Here is a 25411-nt window from a genome sequence, read left to right on the forward strand (position 1 = left end):
GAAACTCACTCAGCCCCTCCCATCACCTCCTTCCATAGGTATGCAGTCTGTCACTACTCTAGAAGGAGGAATAACCCGGGGAGAGGCTTATCACCTATAAATCCCACATACACACATACACACATATTAGCATATCCAAGGTATGGGTTCTCTGGAACCAACCTTTGCTAAGAACCTATTGTATGCAAGGTGCTAGGAATAAGAAAAACACATTCTAGCCCAAAAATGTGCTGGCCAGTTGGGGAAAGAGATACATAAATCTGATAATTCACTCCCCATCATCTCTTGATCCCTCCTATCCAAGTATACTCTCATTATTGACCAACCAAAAAGGTATTGCTTTCATGCCTATATATGTTAATCCTATGCTGGAAGCTACAGAAAATGGGAGACAATCACACAGTCCCTGCCTTTGAGGGGCTTACAGCTGGCTGTAGAGTAAAATTAAACATTTATGAAGCACTAAATAATTGGAGAAAATAATTAAATGCTAAATATAACTAAAAGCTAATTAAAATTGCTTCCTGACTCTGCAAGACCCAACTTGATTTAACCTATCATACCAACATCTTGGAAGTAAGTCAATTCACCTGGGCTTCGATAAACGCAAGTTAAGTAGTTAAGGGAGCGCTCAGGAGGGGAGAAAAGGTAACGGGCTTATGTGTCCCTCGGATTTAGATGATTTTCACCAAACATGGCCTATCCTAGCCCTTGGGGCCAGGCAAGGATAAAGGCAGATGGCCTCAACTACTACACTGCAATAAAGTTTTTCTGGTGGCTGGCCATCTGGAAGCTAGAGGGACCAAGCCTGACCCTTGTGGTGAAGGGGGCAACAGCGTCTTTAAAGAAAATATTTTTAAGTCTCTGAGATATTCAGTAACAAAGGAAACAAAACCCAGATCACCACCCCACCATCCTTCCGCTGCTTATCAGACGTGCCCTCCTTTTGACAAGGTCCAAAACTTCAGTAAGAAATTTTATTTGCAACCAGAGATAGATCTTGCCCGCTTTGGGAGATTCCACAGTTGTGCAACTAAAAATCACCTAATGTTTAACCAACCTCTTCCCTTCACCTCAGAGGCAAAACATACATCCCCTTTAGATCCTCACAGGAGAGCCTGACTAAAACTGGTTCCACCCCTCAGGAAAAGTGGTGTCAAGTCCAAAATGCCTTTTTCTGTGTTCCCCAGGCACAGAAACAGAAGAAATCCAACACTCAACACCAGGAACTCCTGAAGGACCTTGTCGGCTCAAAGCCCACAGAAATGCACTTTCTCAGTGACGGGACACCCAGGCGAGTGTCTGGGTAATGAATGATTGAAGCCAGTGGTAAAGTTAGTCCTCGGCACTGGGACTATAGCTTTAAGCAGGCCTTGGCTTGGAACCCGAGGGCTCCCAGCCAGAGCACCGTCCTCCCCCCCCCACCCTCCCCCTGAAATATGAGGCAGCCCCACCCAAAAGACTGGGTGATGGTGATGGAAAAACAGATCCCCGCGATTATAGCCTGGAACAATTTCACAGAAGGATCCTCTGAGAGCCACCCCAACTTGATTAATTACACCTGCAACCTGCAATCAACAATCAACCAAACAAAATACCAGGATGAAGAATGCAGGCCCTCTGAGGGTACCTTCAGAGTTCCCACCAAGCTGGTTCTTTGAGAAAGAGAAATGCCCCCAGAATCCAAAACAGAGGCTTCACTGAGCTAGTAAGATGCCTTCTATTTTTTCTGGGCTCAAGAAGGAGCCATATCACAGAAGCAGCTTCCTTATAAACTAAAGGCCTTATATCCTCTTTACATTTTCCAAAACTGACATGAGGTAACTCTTCCACATCAGGACCACCTCCCACATTTACAGAAACCCCTTTCTGTTTCCAGGGAAGATCTATCAGGACAAGGAGAGTCACACACTAGACACACAGCCACCTGGACTGAGCCATTCTCCTGGGTCATAAAGAGTTAAACCCCAGCCACAGTTTCCTACCAGGGCTGAAGCTAATGCAAACCACCTGCTCAGACGGAAGGAACAGGACTGGAGGGTCAGGCTGCTAAGCTCTGGGGTCTGGTCTGAAAGAAGCTTCAGTTTTAGGGGCAGACCAAATGATAAGCCGAAGACCAAACCTGAGTTGTGGCAGCACTGCTCTCCTCACCCCACCCCATCTGGGGTGCCAGCTCCTTTTGAGACTGCCTTTAGCCACTATTGCCTGCCTGAACACTACCTCAAGATAACACTGAAGTGACCTTTGGTCCTAGAGAGCTGCTAAATTGTTCTGATCTCTCTCAGCTCATGGACACTGCCTGCCCTGACATTCCCTTAGGTGCCAGCTCCTACCCTCAGATTTCAGGGCCCAAAGCTCACACAAGCTCACACCTCAAAGGATCCTTCCACCTGGGCCCCAACCCTCTCTACCCAGTGGTTCTGAAGGCCCACAGACTCACAGCTCATAAAGGAAACGGCTGTCCCATCTGTGCCCACGCTCAGTGGCAAGATTTACCATCACTTACCCTGAGAGCCTGCCTTCCTGAAGCCATAAGAATCCCACAGTCTGCACCCATTTCTAAATGGGATACTTCTCCATCTGAGGGACACTTACACCCAAAGAGTGAACATCCTGATCTTGGGGCTCCTCCCCCTCTAAACCTGAGAGGGATAGGTCAGGAGGAACAGCCAAGCAAGCACCCAGTCCTCACCTGGTACGTTACTCCAGAGGGGCCCAGAAAAGGCCAAGCTATCTCACTGTAAGAACAGAATAGAAAATAACTTGGCTAAGGGCTTGGGGAAGGTAAAAGTCAAAAGACCAGCTGCTCCAAGAGAAGACAAGCAGGGGAAACCACAATCCTTTTCAACTCCTGGGGAGTCCTGAGTAAACTGTCTGGTCCAAGTCCAAAGGGTCCAGCTGGACCCCTGAGGTCCGAGGCAAAACCAGTTTGCTGGATGTTTTCCCTGGTTCCCCTAAAGAAACTAGCTCTGGGATCAACCTTCCTCCTCTTTATACAGACCATCCCTTCTTTGTAGCCTAGAGTTTGGCCCAGAGCCCCAAGGCCCTAGAGAGAAACAAGGAAGAGATTGCAGAGGAAACCAGGATTTCCCTGGTTTCTTCAAAAGTAACTTACTGATATCTATCCCTTTCCCCCATGCCTCTGTAGGGTTCAGATCAGAAGGATGTGGGCAAAAGGGTTGTAAACCTGAATCAGACCTGAGGCCTGCAGCCATGTATTTTACACACACACACACACACCCCAAGCCCACTCCTACAGTTCATCAGCACCTGCCCCCACGGCTCTCTTCACAGCCCCTGGTCCCTACCGGCTGAAAAAAATGAACCTTTCGCTCCCCACCACCACATACACACCTAGGGCCTCACGCAGCAATGGAGAAGCCCTCTCCTGAGCTGTCTCTACAGCTCAACATGCAGGCACACACACTTTCCCCCTCCGAACAAAAACACCCTGACATCTACACAAGGGGAAAAGAAAGCAACCCTTTGCTGTGAAAGGCTCCAACTCCCGGATGTTGGCAAGCTTTGCTCCCAGTGCCTGTTTCTGAGTATGTTTACGTGCTCTCCCTCTCCTCTCCCTCCCCTTTAAGGATGGCGCAGGAATGGGAGGTGAAGGGGGAGAATCCACCCCACCCCCTCGTCCATGTTTGAACAAAAACCCAGAGAAAGAGTGAGCGAGAAAAAGTCTCAGTGCGGGGGGGGGGGGGGGGGGGGCCTTACCAGACTCCTAAAGCCAACCGTATCTACAGGTTTTAATCCGCCATTAGCATTTAAATCTTGAAAGGAGAGGAGGGGGGGCTAGTGGAAAGTAACCCCATACACAAAAGAAAAGTTGTTGGTTTTCTTCTCAGTCAGCCTGGCAGGAGCGATCTTCCTGGCTGACAGCCAGAAGTGCGTCACAGCCAGGAGTCTGCTTTCTTTAAAGGCACAGCAAGCTTCCGCCATCTAAGAGGACAGCGAAGCAGGGAGCTCCGAGGGGAGGGGGCCGGCCAGGGTGAGGAGGGAGAGGGTGTTCTGGAGAAGCGGGGCCGCCAAGGCTTGGCCCACAAACAAGAGAATCAGACGCATTTACAAGGGGAGGGGGCCACGACCCAGCAGACAAAATTCCTGAACTGCAACAGCAGCAAGAGCCAAGCCAAACTGTGACACAAACACCTAAAACACATCTCACAGTGGCTTGCCTGAAAACCTGTTAATCGCCCGGACACTCAGAGCTTAAATCAGCAGTGATGGTCTGCCTGTCCATCTCTCTGGCCAGCACTGCAAGGGTAGGCCAAGGGCTGCCCTGATGATAAATAAGATCAGCCTCTGCTGATCTTAGCAGAGAGCAGGGCAGGGAGGAAGACCCAGGACCAGGGGCTTTGAAGAGCAGGCAAAACGAAGGCCCCTTTAATGGGGCCGGTCCTTACGCTCACACGCTGCTCTGCTCGCATACAAAGCGCCTTGCCTGCCCTGGGACATGGCCACCCCCAAGCCCATTCCCCAGGGAATCTCTCCAGCCCATACCTTCTGTGTGGCAAGGCCAGGATGTGCTCTGTGACCGCTCCTCCCCCAAACAAGAAGCCAGATTCTGGCCCTGGAGCGCAGGCCTGCGCTGTCCGGTCCCGGTGGTGGCTGCGTGCTATTGTCGGCTGTGGAATGGCCGCCAAAATCCCAGCTGTGCTGCCAGAACCTAATCCCCTGTTCCGCTGAGCATCTGTGGGGAAGGGCAGAGGGGCCACAGCACAGTACTGAGTACAGCAGGCACTGACTGGAGCCCTTAATGGACACAAGCACTGGGACCCGCTGACCAAGCCTACAGGGTCTGCCTCTCCTACAGACGCGAAAAGATGTCTGACTCTCAGAAGGCAAAACCACAGCATTTCCACCTAGTGAACAGCTACCCTCACCCAAGTCTGAGAGAAACCCAGTAGACAGTTTACTGGAACCCCCTCATCTTACACTTATACCACAAACATTTACTGAGCACCTACTATGTGCAAGGCACTGCTTTAGGGCACTGTAGAGAGTATACAAAAATGTAATTAGACCCAGCATCTGCACTGAGGTAACTTATAATTGCAATGGAGATGAAAAATGTAACTCAAAAATTACATTTCACAACATGTAATAACTACAACAAAAATATATAGAGAAAAATTCTAAACAGTTGTGGGTAAAGCAGGACTAAGAAAATGAAGTATTATTTTAATTTGGATCTTGAAATACATAGATAGAATTTCCCCAGATGGAAATGGGGAGAGTTGTGGGAAGAAAGGGAAAGCAGAGACAAGGTATGGAAGCAGGGGAGAACAGGCTAGAAAGGTGAGTAGGGGTCAGAGTTGGAGAATTTTGAACTTCAAACCAAGGAATTAACTAAAAGTTTGAAAGGTTATTTTGTTGTTTGTTTTTCATTTTTAACAAAGAAGTGTAGTACAAGAGCTGTGCATGAAGAAGATTATTGTGGTATATAGATGAATGAGACTAGCAGCAGCGAGATGAGTTAAGGGGCTGTCACAAAAGAGGTGACAGGGGACGAAGATACCTAGGATGGTGAGGTAAGAGAGAACAGAAAGATGGGGAATGATGAAACATTGTGGAGACACATGAAGAGACATTAATAACTGGACGCAGGGGGAGGAACTATAATGGAGAAGAAAGTGTAAGTGATGTCTGGAAGGATGGAGAGGCCATACACAGAATCAAATTAAGTGGGGACTCAGGTTTGGGGAGAGATGATGTGGACCATGTTAGAATTAGAGAGAAAGAGGGCATAATAAATGGCAGCTAATACATACTGACAGCATACTACGTGCCAGGCACCAGTCTACTAACCTAACGTGTATTAACTCATTACTCCTGAAAACTCCCTTTAGTAAAGGTGCACAATATCTGCAACTTACTCTCAAAAAGTTCAGAAAAAAATGCATATTTAAAGAGAGAGAAAGAAAGAGATAAAGCAAATATGGTAAAATGCTATTATTTGGAAAATCTGGTTACAGGGCATATGAGAATTCTTTGTTCTACTTTTGCAACTTTTCTGTCGGTTAGAAATCATGTCAAAATTAAAAGTTAAAAGGAAAACAAAAGTAAATTTACAATGGCATCAGAAAATATCAGATACCTAGAAATAAATCTGATAAATGGTATACAAGACCTTTACACAGAAAGCTGCAAAAAAAAAAAAAAAAAAAAAAAAAGTCACTGAAATTAATGAAGGCCTAAATAAATGAAGTAATATACCATGTTCATGGATGGAAAACTAAATATTGTAAAGATATCAGTTATCTTCAAATTGACCTATACATTCAATCCAGTCTCAATTAAAATCACAGTAGCTTGTATGCGTGAAGTGATAAGCTAATTTTAACTTTTTAATGGAATGCAGAAGGCCAAGATTAGCTAAAATAATCTTGAAGTAAAAAATGTTGGAGGACTTACACTATTAGATACAAAGTTACAGTAATTAAGATGATTTAGAATTAGGGCAAGGTAAAACAAATAGAAACTGGAACAAAATAGTGACCCAGACTTTTACAGTCACTTGATTTATGACAAAGATGATACCGCAGTACATAAAGGACAGTATTTTCAATAAATGTTGTCAATTGCATATCCATAAAGGAAAAAAATTAATCTTCACCCCTATCTCCTACAGTAAGTGGGGAAAAAAAGGAATTATACATCTTAATTTAAAGATTAAAAAGTGGCACTTCTGCAAGATAAGATAGTAAAATATATTCATCAATTTGAAGCAGGCAAAGATTTCCTAAATAGGACACAATAAGCACCAACTCTAAAGGAAAATACAAATACACTTGAATACATTAAAATTTAAAACTTTTGTTCACCATAGTCACCATTAAAAGAGTGAAAAGGCAATCCAGACTGGAAGAAGATATTTGCAATACATAAACCAACAGAACACTCATATCCAGATTAAATAGAGAACTTGTAGAGATCCATAAGAAAAAGATAACTTAGTAGAAAAATGATCAAAAGGCCTTAAGAGTTACTTTAAAAGTAAGTATAAAGGAACTCACCTCATTATGATCAAGGAAATGCAAATAAAGCCACAATGAAGTACTACTACACATTCCCCAGAATGGCTAAAAAGGATGCAGAAACCTCCTATATTCCTTGTGTGGATGTAAACTGACACAATCATTTAGGAAAAGTCTAAGTATTTACTAGAGCTGTTCACAAACCCCAAGGCCTAGCAGTTCTAATCCTCACTATATACCCAATTGAAATGCAAATATATAGGTACCAAAGATGTGAAGAATGGTCCTAGCAACACTATTCATAATGGCTAAAAATGGAAAACACAATATCCATCAACAAGAAAACCAAGAAATACATTCTGGTATATTCATTTAGTGAAATACTGCACAGTGAACTACTGTAACATGAAAAACATGGTTAAATCTCACAAACATAATGAATGAAGGAAATGGGTATAAAAGTACATATAGTATGATTTCATTTTTATAAAATTCAAAAAAAGGTAAGTCAGGAGAGTGGTGGAAGGGACTGAAGGGATGAGGGGGCCGTGTGGAATGCTGGTAGGTGCTCTCCGCCCTGATCTGCATGGTATTTACACAGTTGGGCTCAGACAGTAATGATTCATAGAACTTTTCATTCATGGTGTGCCTCTCTGTATCTGTGTTTGTGGTAGGCAGCCTCTGAGATGTCCCCCACTGATCCACGCCTCCTGGCATTCATGCCTTCCTTGAGTGCAGGCTGAACTTAACTCAATCTTAAAATGAATAGAACAGAAGTAACAGAATGTCACTTCCAAAATTAGGTTATAAAAAGACTGTGGCTTCCATCTGGGGTGTGCTCTATCACTTTCTGTTGGCTGGCTCACCACAGGGAAGCCAGCTGCTGTGTCACCAGGTAGCCTTATGGAGAGGGACACATGGTGAGAGATCAAGCCCTACCAACAAGCACGTGAGTGAGCTTAGCAGCAGATCTCCCTTCCACACCCACTCAAGCCTTCAGATGAAACTGTAGCCCCAGCTGAAAGCTTGACTGCACCTCCTGAGAAACTTTAAGCCAGAGTGAGGCATCCAACTAAGCTGCACCAGGATTCTAGACCCACAGAAATTGTTCAATAATAAATGTTTATAGCTTTAAGTTGGGAGGAGGGGGTGCTCCCTTAGTGAGGGAGGTACTACTATCACCTCATTTTAAAGATGAGAAAATTGAGCCACAGAGATTAAGTATCTTTTTCAAGATCACCGAGCTGGTAAGTGGCAGAACTCTGTACCACTTGTTGCCATGTGACCCTGACAAGTAACCTCTGAGCTTCAATATCTTTGTTTATAAAATAAGGATAAAGATACTTTATAAGGTTATAATGATTAATTCAATAACATATATAAGGTACCCAAGACACTGGCTAGCACATAAGGCACAGGTAGGTGCTTAACAAATATTATTTCCTATTTGGGCATCTTGGTCCCCAGTCACTGAAGAGTCTAAGCAGAAGCTGGATCACCGTTTGTCAGGGAAGCTAGTGAGGGTGCTCCACCCTGGAGAAGCCCACCTTCCTTCCATCAGTCTGCCTCTCTGGGTTTTACTTTGAAGTCCAGCTCAAATCCCAACTCCTCAAATATTTCCAGTTAATAGTGGTTATCCTGGGGGCAGGGTAGTTAGGTTATGAGGGACTTTCACTTTCCACCCTAAATGTTTGTACTTTTTAAATAACCATGTAATATTTTGGTGATCAGTAAAATGTGTCTACATCCTCCATTTGGTATTGGCACAGTCTTAACATGTATTTGCATGAACGTTGCCTTCATGTCTAGAACGTAAATTCCTCAATGGCATAGACAGTTCCATCTCACTATGATCTCCCACAGGACCCAGCACACAAGGGCTACTTGAATCTGTTCCTCATAACTACATCTCGATAGCAAGCTTCCAAATTCAACCTGCCAGCCAACCAAGAATGACTAGGCAGAGTGGGGGAATCAAACCAAGGCCCAATGCTGCAGAGACCTCCCATCACTCTGCTTCTTTTCACAAGCCCTTTAGCCAATTCCCACATTACCGTTTTTAATCTGTGGATAGCAATTCCCATTAGTAGGGGAAGTTCTTATTCAAAGGAGCATCACAAAAGCAAAAGCAAAGCAAAAACCAAAAACTTTTATAGGAAAGCAAAATGGCAAACACAATGCCATGACTGGCATAATCAACATTCCAGAAACATATGACAATTCGTGAAACATATGACAACATGGATGAACCTGAAGACATAATGCTGAGTGAAATAAGTCAGACACAAAAGGAGAGATACTGTATGTTACCACTAATGTGAACTCTGTGAAAAATGTAAAATAAGTATCTTATAATTCAGAATGTAGGGGATCTAAAAATAGAAGGTAGTGAAGGAGGAACGATAATCTAATATGTACAGATATGATAATGATGGTATGGGAATGGTCAGGTGTGACTATGGTTCTTTAATGGGATTATAAGGATCAGTGATGCATTGAAGGCAAACATGCTCATAAATGGTTGTTTAAAAGCATGTAATCCACAGAGTAGCACCACAAACCTAAATAAGTGTTAGCATGATATACTTACAAGGTATGACACTGGTGCAGAGGGTTAACAACAGAGTGGTATGGAAAAATTACCCATTATGTATTAATGATTATTTTTAATAGGAATATCTTACCAACTCTACGCTAATACTAGGATGAATAATTAGCAGCTGATAATTGTTTAAAGTTGAGATTGATGATGATTGTACAACCCAATGAAGATAATGTAAGAAACTGACCATTTATCTTGGAATAGAATATATATTAAGTGAAGTTAGGAACCCACTACTTAATAAATCAAACCCTCGACTTGAGGCTGGCTCTTGTGAAATTTAGGGTTGTAAATAGGAGGCTGAGCCCTCCTATAATTATGCCTAAGAGGCATCTATCTCCAGGGAACCTCTTTTGTTGCTCAAATGTGGCCTTTCTCTCTCTAAGCCCAACTCAGCAAACAAATTCATTAACCTCCCCGCCCCCACCCTGCCACATATGACTCCAGGGGAATGAATCTCCCTGGCAATATGGGACATGACTCCCAGGAATGAGCCTGGCCCTTGCAGCAAGGGATTGAAAATACCTACTTGACAAAAAGAGGGAAAAAAAGAAAGGTAACAAGCTGAGGTCACAGTGAAATTACCTGTATGACAGCTTGTTGAGCTGTACATCAAGATATGATACCTTTCTGTATGTATGTTAAATTTTACAATAATGAAAATGGCTTAAGTTGTGGAACTGTGACCCAGGACATTCCTTGAAATTTGCACCAACTACTTGTGAAATCGTACTTTGAAAGTTATCACTGTTATGCATATATGTTAAAGTTCACAATAAAAAAACAAACAAACACTCCAGAAAAATGTACAAAGTGCAAATAGGAGGCAAGTCTGCTAAAACCACTCTGTCCACATCTGGCATTGTAGCAGCCCTGAAGCTCCCAAGGAAACAAAAGAATTGATCTGTCTCAAAATAATTCAAAAGGTTCCTCCCCCGCCCCCCACTCCCACCCCAGCCCCTTGTTCTAAACTCAAGGTAACAGCTTCCAGCTGTGCAGCCTCAGAGATTCTGAACTCTCCTCTGGAACTTCTCTGCTGGAGTTGCCAAACCACCACACTGGGCCAGCTCTTCAGGACAGCCCAAAGAGCCGGCCAGTTTCTCCAGCCACTTCCCCCCACCACAGCCCAGCCACTCCCCTGCTGTGGCATCAGCAGATCCTCCCCAGCCCTCCTCTAGCCCAGCCAGGCAGCAGACAGGTCACATGGCTCCCGTCTAATTCTACCCACCCCTGCTTATTGTCTTCCAAAAGCCTGAGCTATGAGCGGTAAAACCATGTAAAAAAAAAAAAAAAAAAGAAGAAGAAGAAGAAAATGACTAACACAAAATTCAGGACAGAGATGTTACTGGGCTGTAGGATGGATTAGTTAGGAGTGCACAGGATACTACGTCACAGGGCCTGGTAATGTTCCATATCTCCTGAGCTGGGTGGCAGATGCACGGGTATTCATTTTATTTTATTCTTGTTTAAAATATCAACAATATAGTTTTTAAAGTATACTACCATTTTTGAAAGTTTAAACAAATAAGACTGGGAGAACAATTCCCCTATGTCTGTGCCCAGCAATGGGATGGTTCTAATACAAATTGATGTGGCATCCAAGTTCCTCCAAGACCTGGCACCAGTCTTACCTTTACTCAAACCCTCCACCATGCCAGGCTGGTCTTCTCACTGAAGGCCCTGTGAACTGCCCACTTCAACCTACTTGCCTGGAAGGGGAGCTTGCTGTAGGCTAGCGCCCAGTGAGAGCCTCTCCAACAGTTCCTACAAGCCGTCTCACCAGAGAAGTTGGCAGAGAAGATGCTCTTATAGGTCCACTGCCCTATGCAATACCTTCTACTCTTTTCTCTGCCACTTGATGTCCTCGCATAATAAATACCTAACAATTATTGTTATTGTTGTTGTTACTATTATAATTAACAGTATAAATTACTCAGCACTATGTGCCAAGCACTATGCGAAACACTTCCCGTGCTTTGTTTAATCCTCACAGTTAATCCAGTGAGGTAAATACCATGATTATTTCTATTTTACAGAAAAGAAAACAGAATTATTAAGATTTAAAAACTTGCCTAAGGTCACATAGCTAGTTAAGTGTTGGAGCCAAAATTTAAGCCCAACTGGTTGTGTCTCCGGAGCCCATCCTCTTATTTGGTCACTTCATCTAATCCTTGGTCAATATATAGGGTAGGTTTTATTTCTAATTTATAAAGAGAAATCCCAAGGCTCAGGAATTAAGTGATTTAGTTACATGACTTAGACACCTAGGTAGTGAGTTGTCTATCTAATCTCTACATTATTCTCTACTGTTCTTAAGCAAACAAACATTGAATGAATAAATAAAAGCAAGCACATTCTCAGTGGCCCAAAGAAACCATGTCCTTCTACATCCTAATAATTTTAAGATTTTGTTTTCATCAAAACAGAATCAAACATTTATAATTTCAAAGGTAATTCCTAAAGAACTTTTCTGAAGATATGAGAGCTTTTATAATAAACATTAAAGGACCAACACTCCCCTGAAGCATCTTACTAGAAGGGATGCTAGAGTTATCTCAAGGGTGCAAAGCCACAGAGAAAGGAGGCTAGAAGGAAATGATGGTGCTGTTTCAAAGGTCTGACCTCAAGCTTATTTACCACCTCCTCATTCTCCCTTCTCCAGAGGATAGTGATTAATGAGGCAATGTTGGTAAGCCTAAGGCTTCCTGGGGAGAAAGGAAGAGGACAAATCAAAACCCAGAGAGGGTTCATTATAACATCCAAGAGACCCATTCAGTTCTCCCTCAAGAAGGTTCTTCTACAAAACACCTAAGAACCTGTTCACCCTGTTTCATTGACACAGAGGAGTAAATATCCCTGTTCCTAGAGGCAAAATATGTAGCACAATGTTTGCTCATACACACCAAACTGATGATGACAAAAGCAAAAGAAACTGAAGCAAGAGGGTTTTACTGGTAAAGATTTGAACCTCCTAAAGACAGCCTCACTAGCAATAGAAAACACTAGATTTGGTGTTTGGACACTCTAGGCAAGTCACTTTCCCTAGTTTGGGTCTCATCAGTAAAAGAAGAGGATTGGGTTAGATTATACCTAAGGTACCTTTCCACCTCCCAAAATTCCCATGATTCTTTCCCCGGGACACCATTTTCAACAACAATGACAAATCTTACAACAGAAGTATTCTACACAGAATCTGGTCAAAACTTCACTTCAACTTCTGTGTGAGACCAAGGGAAGAGATGTTTATTTGATGCAGGGTATATATCTTCTACAGCACACTAAATAATTTAACTTGTACGGTCAATTTATTCAAACACCATAATTACATGGAACTTTGAATATGAAGTGAGATCTGTTAGGTTAGTACAGGTTAGTGTGAAATAGCGATACATCCCAAAGTAATATGAGCAGAGAATAAAAATATACACACAGGGCCCCCTGAGGAGCTGGGGGAAAATGCGGAAATGGTGGACATCACAACCTGGGTTATTGCTGCTATTCTCACAAACATTGAGGACTGACAATTTGGTGTGCCAAGCCCCTGATCTTGGGGCTTGCCCTTATGAAGCTTGTTGCTGCAAAGGAGAGGCTAAGCCTACTTACAATTGTGCCTAAGAGTCTCCCCCAAAGAACTTCTTTGTTGTTCAGATGTGGCCTCTCTCTCTAGCTAAGCCAACTCAGCAGGTGATCTCACTGCCCTCCCCACTCCACTCCATGGGACCTGACTCTCAGGGGTGTAAATCTCCCTGGCAATGCAGGATGTGACTCCGGGGGATGAGCCTGGACCTGGCAAAGTGGGACTGAAAAAATCTTCTTGACCAAAAGGGGGAAGTGAAATGAAACAAAATAAAGTTTCAGTGGCTGAGAGATTTCAAATGGAGTCGAGAGGTCACTCTGGAGGACACTCTTATGTACTACATAGATATCCCTTTTTAGTTTTTAGTGTAGTGGAATAGCTAGTAGTAAATACCTGAGACTGTCAAACAGCAACCCAGTAGCCTTGATTCTTAAAAACGATTATATAACTATGTAGCATACATGGGGTGATGGTGTGATTGTGAAAACCTTATGGCTCACACTCCCTTTATCCAATGTATGGATGAATGAGTAAAAAAATGGGGACTAAAACTAAATGAAAAACAGAGGGATAGGGAGGATGGAATGATTTGGGTGTTCTTTTATACTTTTATTTTTTATTCTTACTTTTATTCTTTCTGGTATAAGGAAAATGTTCAAAAATTGATTGGGGTGATGAATGCACAACTATATGATAGTATTGTGAAATTGATTATACACGATAGATGATTGTTTCGTATATGAATATATCTCAATAAAACTGAATTTTAAAAAAAAAGCTTCACCAGTTTGTTATTTATTTCCAAATAAATAGCAAATCTTCTAGAAACAGGCACTTTGTTACCCTACTAGGTCGTGTCTCCAAAGCGCAACACATGTAAGTGCTTCATGGATACTAATAAAAGGAGGAGGTCCTTGGAAACTGGTAGTAACAACTTTGTATGATGGTGACTAGAGCTATACTCAGGGCTTTACAAGGTAGCTTTTCATAAATAAGACACAGAGAAAGTACAATTTCTATTTACATCTGTCTAAAGAGCCTAAAATAAATGAAGCTTTCCATATCTGGTCAACAGATCACAGAATCTCAGGGTTGAAAGAGACCTTAACGGTTTATCTAGTCCAACTCTCCATCCATGCTGGAATACATGTAACCTTGGCTAAAATTTTACTATCTGCTACCTAAGGCAAACATTTTACAACTTACTTGAATGCCATGAGCAAGATCAACTGATTTGAGACAATAAAATTGTGATTTCAGGAGAAAGCAAGTGTAAAGAACAGGGGTCTCCCTACGATCTTTCATCTCCAACAGGCTGTGAGTAACTCCAAAGCTCAGACTGGATATCTATCTATCTATCTATCTATCTATCTATCTATCTATCTATCTATCTTTCTCTCTCTCTCTCCTTTATCTTTCATTAAAGACACATACCTCCCACATAGTACTGGGAACCATATTTTTCTGGTTCCAAATCAACTTCTCCTTGTACCATACCAGGATGCCTTTGATGGAAATGGCGTCTAAGGTGGGAATGATAAAGAAAAAAAAAAAAAAAAAACCCTAACATTTGAACAGACCAAGAATTGAGAGAGGCTGTCTCTCACATCTCAATTAACCACTCCCCCCCCTCCGCCACCATGCCCCACAAAGGAATCCTAACAAGAAAGCATGTTTTTTCCAATTTCATAGATTAGGAACCTAAGGCTCAGAAAGAAGAAACTACCTGCTCAAGGTCAAAATGCCAAGGTTACAGAGCCAAACTCATACTCAAGTCTTCTAAATCCATGCTCTGTCCAGCACACCTCAGCTACATGCTATACCATTTATCAGTATAGTCCTTTATATATACAAAACACTTTCACATTTATCATTCATTTTGCTTCTACCACAGCCCATGAAATGGGCAGGCAAATAACTTGATCAGCATTAGATGAAATAACATCCCCTGTACCTGGCATTGCTGAGAGGTGCCAAATTCCACACAAGCAATTTTCCAAATAATTGAAACTCCCAGCCCCCTATTTAAAAAAAAAAAAAAAAAAAAAAAAAATTGAGATAAAAATTCTACAAAATACATGACATTTTACTCTTTACTTGGAATTAAGAAAATTTAATCAAGGATATTCAACTACAAACATGAAATAAATAAATAAATTCCTCTACACACTGTGCTGTAGGATCAAAGTTGAATCCATCTTTGCACTTTACCATATAATCCTTTGGAGGAAGAAACATATCTATAACTAATAATAATACAAAGCCAAAAAAGGGTGCTGAGGAGTGCTGAAAGGAAGGTGAGATACAGTGGAAAGTCTGGTAGAGACCAAAGCAGTGGAAACAGGTAGCAGTTGTAGTGGTAGAGATAAAAGTGCTGCTGTTAGGGCATGGATAGAAGGAATTAAAAAGAAAAGTATATCTGAAAGGCTTGCAGAGGTGGATTCAGAGTTATAGCACACAGGGGTATTGAAGATGTGAAGTTGAAGAGGCTCTAAGATTCATCCTTTGGTGAAAAGATATCAGAATGGGTAAATAGGAGAGGAACTATGAGGGACTGATTAACTAAGGATGGGATGTTGGGGAAAGCAACATTTAAGCTGGGTCTTAAAGTATGAGTAGGATGAGTAGGGTTTCACCAAAAGAGAAGAAAAGAAAAAGCATTCTAGGCATAGAGAAGAGCATGTACAAAGACCAGAGCATATTATATTTGAGGAATGACTGCAGTTTTAGGAAGGTTAAACATATGATAAAAAGGGTAAGCAGTACCTAATCATGAGACATTGGCATCATGCTATGGAATTCAGATTGTAACCCATAGTTGTGGGAAACATCATGGTTTCTAAAGGGGGAAGAGGGGATAAAGGGGCGTAACATGACCAGATCTTTGTATCAGAAAGGGAACTGGCAGCAGCACGAAGTACAGACTGGAGTGGTAAAAAACAAGAGGAAAGAAACAAGAGTAAGGCAATACAGCAAAACTAGGAGCAAGGGATCTTAAAGTTAGACTATCTAATTCAAATCCTAGCTTTATAGCTTATTAGCTGTGTGACCTTGGCAAGTTACTTTATAGCTTATTAGCTGTGTGACCTTGGCAAGTTACTTAACTTCTCTATGCCTGTTTCCCCATGTGTAAATCAGGGACAATAATAGTACTCTCTCAGAGGGTTGTTAAGGCATCTACGAGATAGCATGTGTAAACTGCTCAGCACAATAACTGGTACAGAGATAAATGCTAGCTCCTATTAGAGGCTGCAAGTTCTTAGTAGAAAGTTACATCCGCATATGGTCTAGTATTGTCCATGCTCTTCCTTCCACCTGAAGCTTACTTTTCCTACATCTTCACCTAGCTAACTCCAAATGATCCTTGATATCTTAGCTCAAATGTCACTCCCTCATGTAAATCTACCTAACCCTCTAGGTTAGGTCAAGTGCCTACCAGGCATTCTTCTCTTAACACATATTCCTTTCCTTCACGGCATTCACCATTTCTAATTACACCTTTTTGTATTTGGTTAATTACTCTCATTCTTACCACCATAAGTTCCATGAGATCACACAGTGTGTGCTCACCACTGAATTCTTAGAACTTTGTACAATGCCTGGCACATAGTAGGTGAATGTAAGTATTTGTTGAATAAAAGGTTTCAAACTATATTTCTTCAAATGAAATCTTTATATAGAAACCCAGGATACAAAAGAGATAAAAGGAGACAGCTTGAAGTAAAGGATGTTTGGAACCCTGTCTCCTCAGCTCCCACCTAGTTCCTGAGCTGGTTTTGTACTTCTCTTAAGTTTTGCAGAATGCAGTGCAAAAGTCAGTTTACTCCTAGCAAGAAGTAAGTAAGGCAGTGACAATAGAGTAGAGGTGATGGCTTTGAGAATTACTTATGACAGGCCCTGAGAATCAATTATAAGAACAAGAAATGTCTTAACTTGAGTGAATGCAAAGATGAACATGTGTGCCAAAAACCAAGAAAAGAGTCCAAGAGCAAAAAGAATAGCTTCTATTAATTGAGCACTAGTATCAACCCTATCAAGTATTAATAACTATTAATAACCTCATTTATAGAAAAAGCAGCATGTCCAAGATCAGAAGGCTAATAAGTAGCAAAATTAAGATTCAAAACCAGGTCTGTCTCACTCCAAAGTTCATTACCTAAAACATCATACTATCCAAATAGTCAAAAATATGATTCAGGGCTAGAGTTACAGATTTGGGTCACATTTGGAATAGTATGAGTATAATCAGAAGAAGGTCTGTGGTAGAATCCATGCTTGCTTCTTAGGCCTAAAAAGGGGCAGTGTCATCATTTGCAATTGAAATTTGTTAATCCTTTGCCAAGGACTCTGTGCTGCACAGCTTCAGGGGTCACCAGCATTAAGAGAGGATGTGAGAGACTTTAAGAGAAATTCCAGATCTCTGGGGACTCCTTTTAGATCCCGTATATTACATCATCATTTCCATTTTGGGAGAATTTAGCCAGCGACCACAACAATGTCAACAACAACAACAAAAAAAAGGAGGCGGCAGCACAGCCTAGGATTAAGAGAATGGATTTGGAGTTCGAATGGATTTTGGGTTCAAACAGACTTCTTCAGTTATGATTTGTGTACTTTTCTGCAATATTTTAATAAAAATTAAAAAAAAAAAAAAAAAAAAAAGGCAAACACCTGGCAAAATTAACATAAAGAGACTAATCAAAGTTCAAGAGCACTAAGGTGATTCAGAGCCATGCATATATTTACCTTACTTCTGAATCAGTAACTACACATAAGATATCTACTAGTTAAGTAAGGATGCACAAAATCCTGGCATGCTCAAATAATTCATTCACACCTCCCCACCCCGAGGGTCTTGGCAATGTCAGTGAATCTGACGAGGTTGGGAGCAGGGAAAGCCTGAGGGTGGGTGGTGGTCAAGACAATATTAATGAAAAAAAATGGCATCGAAAAATGAAACTATTAAGTATCATATATGAGAAGATATCTCAATTTCAGAGTTATTCAAATATCAAAAAACGGCCAATGACAATTGAAAAATGCCACCAAATAAAAAATGCATACCAAATCAATTTCAAAGTGTTAAAATGTGGGATAAAAATAGCATTTTAAAATAAATGAAATACAGGAATCTAATCTGAAGAAGTGGTTTAATTGTGAGATTACAGACTCACAGTGTCAGGGCAAGAAAGGACCTTGAAGATCAGTGTCTCCTTGTACAAGTTCTTCATTTTAGTAGAGATGAGAAGACGAGGCTCACTAATATTAAATGGTCTTATTAAATGAAATCTTATCTACTGAATGACAAGATGTTCACAGTGAGAAGAGTGGGTTTTAAAACATTCTGTGTCATATGATCCTACTAAGATATGTGCATGGAAAAGGCAGCTCATCCATCAAAATATAAGCTGTCTCTCTCTCAAAAAAAAAAAAAAAAAAAAAAAAGCTCATGCATCAGAAAGTTTACTGCAACTACAAAGTTGGTTCTCTGCCTCCTGGTTCTCATTCCACTAACCAGATGCTTCCCTTAAACCCAGAAAATTTACATATTAACTCTATTTTTAGTTTCATAATTCTTTACTTCATTAACTCACCAAAAAAAGAAAGAAAAGGTACCTCTTAAAAGGCAATTAAAATGAAAAACTGATTAGGGAACTTGATTTCTTGTTTATACAAGTTTATTTTCCTTATTCTCCAAAACCAATGAAGTAATATAAAATTAAACAGAAGACAAAATTAATAATCTCTCAGCCTCTTTCCATTCCCCTCAAAGCCCTCCCACAAGATAAGAAATGTTAACAGATTTTTTCATGCTCCCAAAACATAAGTACACATATATTAGAGAGAATTTTTTGTTCCTTTCAATTTTTAGAAAACTAGAATTACACTTTACACACTGCTCAGCAATTTGTTTCTCTCAATTTATCCGGGACATCCTATCTCCCTCCCCAACACAAAAACTTGAACATACTTTTTAAAGCTGCATAATAATGGTCCATATAATGAATAGATCATTACGTATTCTCATATTTCCCTACTAATGGGACTTGACTATTTTCAATCCATTGGCATTTCAAGCAATAATGCCATATTTCTTTTTAAATGAAAGAAAAAAACATTTTCTACAAACACGCTTTCCTTGCTGTACCATGTTTTGATTGCTTCCTTTCCTATCATCATCCCTGCCTCACTTGCTCACAGAATTTTCCTCAGGGTCCAGTGTAGTACTGAGGGCAAAGCAATTTGGAGAATGTTAAGATGTGACATGTGATAGTTACTGTTGGTAAATTAGAACTGCCTTGTCTTGGCCGCCTTTCTCAGCCACCTGTGCAAGATCCCGCCTCCCTACCCCCCCCCAACCCCCACCCCATGCGCCCTGCTCTCCTCTCAACAGCTGCTCCCAACTCAGCTGATGAGGGCCAGAACTGCCTTGCAGAATTATTTCTACATGTCATATTCTTGATCCTGGCACACATGGATAGGCCCACAGTTATCCAAACAAGCAGGAAGGAGACAGGGAACACTGTCACTGTGAAATAATATAAGAAAAAAGCATCTAAAGTAAAATGTAAAAACTCCCCATTCACCAAACTTTCTCATCCACATTCACCAATACCTCTTCCCCTCTCAGAGGTGACCACTATTATCAGTTTATTGTATACCTTTTTGACTCTTCCTAAGCACATGCATGGTGTGTGTGTGTGTGTGTGTATATCTGTGTGTGTCTGTGAGTGGAGACAGAAAGAGTATGTGTGGTCTACATGCCTGTAATCATACTGCATAATTTGTCCTGCAACTTGGCTTTTTCACTTAAAAATTTCTTTTGCTGTCCGGACATTTAGGTTGTTCATTTAGAGTTTTGTCATGACAAAGAATGCTACCAATTATTCTGTACACACTTCTTTTTACACACAAGCAAATGTTTCTCTAAGGCAGATCTCCATCATTGGCATTGATGAGTCAAAAAGTTTGTGCATGTCAAAATTCCAACAAACAGTATAAAAATTCCTGTTTCTACACCGATCCATCAACAGATATTATTTTTAGTTTTACCAATATGGATAAAAAACAATATTATTGTTTTAATTTACATTTTCTTGATTTCCAGTAAAATTACACATCTACTCAAATGTGTAATCATTCATTCTTATTTCTTAGGGAAGGTAGTATTACCACTTCGACTGTAAACATGGGAACTCAGAGAGGCTAAGGTGACAGCTCTAGTAAGCAGTACACATCAAAGTTAAGTTTTTGAACAACTTCCCATCAAAGGTAGGCCTTCTGACTCTAGTCTGTCTAGTACTTTCCACTAACCAGGGGTTGGGACTGGGAAACTACAGCCTGGGGGCCAGCCACCTATTTTTGTAAATCAAGCTTTATCATAACACAGCCATGCCTATTCATTTGTGTACTGTCTATGACTGTTTTCACTCTCCAATGGCAAAAATGAGGATGTGCAAACATATGGCCTGCAAAGCCTAAAATATTTACTCTCTGGGTCTAAATAAAAATTACAAACTCCAGAACTCCATCCCCCTAACAGCTTTGAACAACCAGCAAGAATGGCAGAAATATCTTTCTAAAAAGCTCCAGGAAACAGTCAAAGGACTGCAGAAACACGTCGAGGGCCAAACCAAGAAAAAAAGGCTACTTAAAAGAGGTAGGATTTCCTGGCACCTGGCTGCCCCCTCCACCATCCCTCATCGGCTCAGCCAGCTCTCCAAGGAGCTGGGCCACTCTCCCGGTATGGATCCCTGGTCCTGGTTCCAGAGGGACCAGAGTAACCCTCATCCTGGCCCAATGTGTCTGGTAGTGGCCTGAGGAACACATTATCCCAGAATTTGCCCTCAGTGGCTCCCAGAGCTCTCCTACAGATCACTGTGAGAGCAGTCAAGTCATGCTGCCTGGGGCATGGGAATGGAGACTATAGGACACACGGTGCAGAGCCTGGGACAGTGAGGAAACGATTTCCTAAGGAAGAGGGGATATTTGTATGCATGCAAATGGAGGAATTCCTAGGGCCACACACACACAGGGCCAAGAAAAAGGCATGCCTGAAAGGATCAGGGAGAAGTGCCCTGGAGCTATTCTCCAAACCCATTGTATGGATAAGCCCTGAAGGAGAACGCAGGTAAATCCGTGAGACTGGGAAAGGTGGTTTTTTCCTCTTTTGTTGTTGTTGTTGTTGTTAGTTCCCGCATTCAAGGTAAACTGTCACAACACTAGCTGCATACAAACTTAAGGAACACATGCCTCAGAGTCTAAATTCCAGCAACAACACACTGAAAAATCAAAATGTCCAGGTTTCAACAATAGATTACAAAACAAAGAAAAGGAAGTGATGGTCCAAGCAAAGGAAAAGATTAAAGCATTAGAAACAATAATTTGAGGAGGCTCAGATCTGACATTCCAGACAAAAACTTTTAAAAAATGGTCCTAAATATGCTCAAAGGGCTCCAAGGGAAACACAGACAAAGTATTAAAGGAAATCAGGAAACTGCTAGATGAACACAAAGAGAATATCAACAGAGAGATGGAAATTAAGAAAAGTAACCATACAGAGTTGAAGACCACAATAAGAGAAATAAAAAATTCCCTAGAACGGAGAACATCTTCTTGACCAAAAGGGGGATGTGAAAGGAAATGAAATAAGCTTCAGTGGCAGAGAGAATCCAAAAGGAGCCGAGAGGTCACTCTGGTGGGCACTCTTACGCACACTTTAGACAACCCTTTTTAGGTTCTAAAGAATTGGGGTAGCTGGTGGTGGATACCTGAAACTATCAAACTACAACCCAGAACCCATGAATCTCGAAGACAGTTGTATAAAAATGTAGCTTATGAGGGGTGACAAGGGGATTGGGAAAGCCATAAGGACCACACTCCACTTTGTCTAGTTTATGGATGGATGAGTAGAAAAATAGGGGAAGGAAACAAACAGACAAAGGTACCCAGTGTTCTTTTTTACTTCAATTGCTCTTTTTCACTCTAATTATTATTCTTGTTATTCTTGTGTGTGTGCTAATGAAGGTGTCAGGGATTGATTTGGGTGATGAATGTACAACTATGTAATGGTACTGTGAACAATCGAAAGTACGATTTGTTTTGTATGACTGCGTGGTATATGAATATATCTCAATAAAATGAAGATTAAAAAAAAAAAAAAAAAAAGACATAATGCTGAGCAAAATAAGCCAGGCACAAAAAGAGAGATATTGTATGTTACCACTAATGTGAATTCTTTGAAAAATGTACAACGTTTTATACTGTAGAATGTAGGGGACCTAGAGATACCAATTAGTGGAGGGGGAATGATAATCTAATAAGAACAGATAAACTATGGAGGGTAATCTCAAGGTTATGGGAATGCTCAGGAATGATTATGGTTTGTAAACTTTCTTGGATATAGTAAGATCATGTTGGAAGCAATAGAGTTATTTTAGGTTTTTTTTTTCTCTTATTGCTTTGTTTTCTTAGGGGTTGTTAATTTTCTTGGGGTATGGTAGGAACATGTTGGAAGCAATGTAGTTATTTTAGATTATTTGTTTTTCTTACTCCTCTGTTTGGACATGGTTTATTAATTTTCTTGGGGTATGGTAGAAACATATTGGAAGCAAAGTAGTTATTTTAGGTTATTTGTTTTCCTTAATCCATTGCTTTGTTTGAAATGTTGTGGGGTTTTTTTGGTTGTTGTTTGCCTGTTTGTTTTTAATTTTTTGATAAACAAAGTTAAAAAATTGAAAAAAGATCAGTAGAAAAATGGGAGTAAAAACTAAATGACACATAGGGTGGGATGGGGGGATGGTTTGGGTATTCTCTTTTCACTTTTATTTTTTATTCTTATTCTGATTCTTTCTGATGTAAGGAAAATGTTCAGAAATAGATTGTGGTGATGAACGCATAACTATATGATCATACTGTGAACAGTTGATTGTATACCATGGATGACTGTATGGTTTGTGAATATATTTCAATAAAACTGAATTAAAAAAAAAAAAAAAATTCCCTAGAATGATTCAACAGTAGATTGGAGCTGACAGATAAAAGAATCAGAGAACTTGAAGACAAGGTAATTGAAACCATTCAGTCTAAGGAGCAGAAAGAGGAAAGAATGAAGAAAAGTGAAGAGAGCCTCTGGAACTTCTGAGACACTATCAAGAATACCAGTATACACATAATGGGGGTCCCAGAAGGAGAAGAAAGAGAGAAAGGGGCAGAGAGAATATTCAAAGAAATAACAGCTGAAATTTAATAAATTTAATAAAAACATGAACGTATACATCCAAGAGGCTCAATGAACTCCAAACAGGATAAACCCAAATAGACCTACGTTGTACCATGTTAGAATCAAACTGTTGAATGCCAAAGATAAACAGAATTCTGAAAGCTGCAAAGAGGAAGCAACGTGTCACATACAAGGGAGGCTCAATTAGATTAAGTACCGATTTCTCATCAGAAACCACAGAGGCAAGAAGGCAGTGGGAAGACATATTTAAAGTACTGACTGTACCAACCGAGAATTCTGTATCTGGCAAAACTGTCTCTCAAAAAAAAGGGAGAAATTGAGACATTCCCAGGTAAACAAGAGTCTTTGTCACCATGAGACCACCAAAAAATGCTAAAGCGAGTTCCTTCTGCAGGCTGAAAGGAAAGGACACTAGGCAATTGACTGAAGCCACATGAAGAAATGAAGATCTCTGGTAATGATAATGCAATGGGTAAACATAAATACCAGTACTATTGTATTTTCGATTTGTAAGTTCACTTTTTACTTCCTACAGGATTTAAAGGCAAATGCATAGAATGATAAATCAATTGTTTTGGACTCAGCGTATAAACATATAATTTGTGACAAGAAATACATAAAGGGGGGGAGAGAAGAGTAGAGGAACACAGTTTGTGTACGCTATTGAAATCAAGTTGGTATCAAAGCAAACAAGATTGCTATAGATTTAGGATGTTAAATTTAAGCCCCATGGTAACCACAAAGAAAATATCAGAGACTATGCAAACTCATAGAGACAGAAGGTAGAATACAGGTTACCAGGGTTGGTGGTCGGGGTAATGGGGAGTTAATGAAAAATTAATGTTGGATTTCTGTTTGAGGTGAAGGGAAAGTTCTAGTAGTGGATGGTGGTGAGGGTACTGCAACATTATGAATGTGATTAATTTCAATGAACAGTATGCTTGGGAGAGATGGGGATGGGAAGGACTACATTGTATGTATGTTTCCACAATTAAAAAAAATAAGAAAGAAAGAGAAACAAAAGAGATAATGACAATTAAATGCAATACATGATACCAGGTGGGATCTAAGAATGGAGGAGAAAAGGCTCAAAAGGACATTATTGGGACATAAGAAAAACTGGAATTCAGAATGTAAGCTTTATATCAATGTTAAATTTCTTGAACTTGATAACTGCACTTAAGGTGATTATATAAGTGAATATCCTTCTTCATAGGAAATGTACATGGAATTACCTGTTCAAGAAAATAGTTCAGGAAGTTCAGAAAATAGACAGGCGGGCAGCAGATAGAATGAATGACATGGCAAAGTGGCAAAATATTAAAATGGTGGATGTGGGTATCTAGGGGATGGGGATATGTTGGAGTCTTGTGCATGGGATTTGTATTACAGGCATACCTCAGAGATACTATGGGCTTGGTTCCAGACCACTGCAATAAAGCAAATATTGCAATAAAGCTAAGTCACACAAATTTTTGGTTTCCCAATGTATATAAAAATTATGTTTACCTTATACTGTAGTCTATTAAGGGTGCAATAGCATTATGTCTAAAACAACAATGTACATGTCTTAATTAAAATGTGACACAGAGATATGAAATGAGCATATGCTGTTGGAAAAATGGCACCAATAGACTTTCTTGACACAAGGTTGCCACAAACCTTCAATCTGTAAAAAAAACGCATTATCTGTGAAGCACAATAAAATGAGGTAAGCCTGTATTTTCGCAACTGTCCTGTAAGTCTGAAATTATTTCAAAATAAAAAGTAAAAAAAAAAAAACCTATAACTCATATTTGACATCTAAAGAAAAGCTTCTCAATGGGGATTAATTATGATCAAATTGTCTAGAATGTGGCCATATTAAAGAGTGTGGCTCATTTTCAAATATATTTATATGCAGTGTAGGTCTGGTGTATAGTATTGAAGATAATAGTCGCAAACACTCAAATGTCAGAAAAAAGAGACATCTTTCTACTTCTGGGTTGGGACACTTTTCCAAAGGG

General features: G+C 40.5%; 1 protein-coding gene across 6 annotated transcripts in view; it reads right to left on the reverse strand.

The window, feature by feature from the left end:
• NUMA1 (nuclear mitotic apparatus protein 1) overlaps nt 1-25411 on the reverse strand; it is a 99611-nt gene that overhangs the window by 36711 nt on the left and 37489 nt on the right. For 4 of the 6 annotated variants that reach the window (XM_037840513.1, XM_037840511.1, XM_037840512.1 and 1 more), the window contains exon 1: nt 3721-3874. The gene's annotated coding sequence lies outside the window, so the exon portion shown is untranslated. Of the gene's footprint in view, nt 1-3720; nt 3875-4506; nt 4697-25411 lie in introns of those variants that run through there. The other 2 variants (XM_037840509.1, XM_037840510.1) reach the window with 1 other exon arrangement.

The sequence above is a fragment of the Choloepus didactylus genome, chromosome 6, assembly GCF_015220235.1.
Source record: "Choloepus didactylus isolate mChoDid1 chromosome 6, mChoDid1.pri, whole genome shotgun sequence".
Lineage (NCBI taxonomy): Eukaryota > Metazoa > Chordata > Mammalia > Pilosa > Megalonychidae > Choloepus > Choloepus didactylus.